The 2,290-nt window shown below is 26.2% G+C and overlaps 1 long non-coding RNA gene across 1 annotated transcript; it reads left to right on the forward strand.

Annotated features, from left to right (window-relative positions):
* Positions 1–875: 875 nt before the first annotated feature.
* Positions 876–1,472, forward strand: LOC124420828. The gene is made up of 2 exons (XR_006941392.1): positions 876–1,176; positions 1,349–1,472. It is a non-coding gene; the product is annotated as an uncharacterized LOC124420828 (long non-coding RNA).
* The last annotated feature ends 818 nt before the right edge of the window (positions 1,473–2,290 follow it).

Genomic DNA, 2,290 nt, shown 5'->3' on the forward strand with positions numbered 1-2,290 from the left:
CTATCTATCTATCTATCTATCTATCTATCTATCTATCTATCTATCTATCTATCTATCTATCTATCTATCTATCTATCTATCTATCTATCTATCTATCTATTTCTTGCAATTTTCTTCATTTTGTAATGTAAGGTAATATATTATTGGTGTTACCCAAGTGTATGGTGTTCTTGCATTATTTTCATTATTATTCTATTTGAACAGATAGCCACGAAAATTTAAAAGATAATTTTTTTCGAAAGGTAGACAAAGAAAATACACATTAATTTAAAAACAGGAAAAACTGCTCCACGAATTTTGAATACTCTACAGTTAAAAAATGCTACGGGAATTCGAAAATATAATATTTGCTTTAGATATAAAAAAATTAATTATTAGAAAATGAGATTTGAATTTTTTTTTAAATCAAATTTCGATCAATGGAAATTACTTTTTTATGAAGATGTTTGTAGCAAACAGAAGATGTTTGTAGCAAACAGAAGATGTTTGTAGCAAACAGAATATTGCACTTAAAATGCCATTTGCCCAGGTATTTTCTAGTCTCCCAATCAATGTATAACAGATATTTCGATCAGTATTTAACTCAACTCAAAAAATAAACTTATTTATATGCAAAATTTTATGAATTTTCTTTAGGTATAAAAACAAAAACAAAACATTTTTAATAAACTTGATAGATCACACATATAGCGAAATAAAAAAAAAAGAAATAAATAGATTTTCACCTTTAAAAACTAAAAGAAAATTCATTTTCAAACGAAAAACGCTCGCGAGTGGACGTCTTAAGAAAAAAAAAAAGATATTTAAATAGAAAAAATACACAAATAAATAGAAATTAATTTACAAGAAAAGTACAAAAATAAAATGTAATATATAGAAAGTGATGCCAGATTTAAAAATAAAATAAGAAGAATTTGATAAAAACGAAAATAGAAAAAATTAAAAAAAAAAGATTGAAAACGCATAGGAAAACATTACTTAAAACTAGGGACTATAGAGAGGGGGGTTTTCCACCCTAACAAAGCAAAACAAATGCATGAGTTGTTCTTATTTTTTTGGGTTTGATTTTTTTTAATTAGAAAAATAAATCTGTGAAATATAGAAACAGAAAAAGTTACGTGACGTGTGTTATCACTAAGACAATCAGTTGATTGGTGTATGTGTAACGGAGACAAGGTGTTTGAAAATTTTTCAAAAAAAAAAAAAATATCTAAAACGTTACTAAGCGAAATATTACACATGCCAAATTTTTAAACCAAAATAAATACGTTGAATTTGAAAAAAAACGAAAGCGTTTTTATTATAAATTTAATTTTTTTATTCATTTTATTTTTTTTTATAATTCTAGAGTTTTAAAGTGAAATATACATTGATTTTTGTGTTTTAAAAGTGTGCAAAAAAAATTTACACAAAAAATCCAAATCTTTAGCAATTTGGATTTTGGTGTGAAAATCTGTGTTGCAAAGCAATAACAAAACAATTGATTGGAACGCATTTTAAATGCGTTCCAATTTTAATAAACCCTTTAAACTAAAATACAAGGATTTACTGGATTTTACCAATAACTGTCAACTAAAGTAAGTTTTACTCAACAACGCCCCTTCTACTTTCGTAATTGTTCTTTCTACTTTTAATTTTATTTTCCCCCTTATGATATGTTATACATATTTAGTGTCACTTGGTGCTTGTTTTCTAGTATAACTTGTATTAAAACTAAAAGTAATTTTTAGTTTTGAAAATTTATTAAGTGATTATGTAAAACATCGTTTACTCACTCTATCATAGTCTTGCATATGTTGCCATTCTATACATAAAGAGCAGAGATGATAATGTTGGTACTTTTTTTGTTTGTTAAATAGAAAAAGTACTTTAAATATATTCAAAGAATTTTGAGGAATTTATTGAATATTTTATTAGGTTTTCTCCAAAAGACTCAAACAAGTACTATTTCCTCCTGTTTTGGCACTTTTTGGGAAAATTGCTGCGCCTATTAGCAACACTTCTGTAGTTTTATGCCAAAATAAACTCAAATATTCACACTTTCTCACACACTTGTTCTCTCTTACATACTTACTCTCACTTATTGAGAATTATTTGTTTTTTCATACCTTTTCTACCTTCGCACATCAGTGATCGGCATTATAAATTTAACATATTTGTTTAATAAGCAAAGTTTCTGCAAAACTAGAACTGAACTAGAACTGAATTAGAATTGAACTAGAACTGAACTAGAACTGAACTAGAACTGAACTAGAACTGAACTAGAACTGAACTAGAACTGAACTAGAAC

The sequence above is a fragment of the Lucilia cuprina genome, chromosome 6 (genome assembly GCF_022045245.1).
Source record: "Lucilia cuprina isolate Lc7/37 chromosome 6, ASM2204524v1, whole genome shotgun sequence".
Lineage (NCBI taxonomy): Eukaryota > Metazoa > Arthropoda > Insecta > Diptera > Calliphoridae > Lucilia > Lucilia cuprina.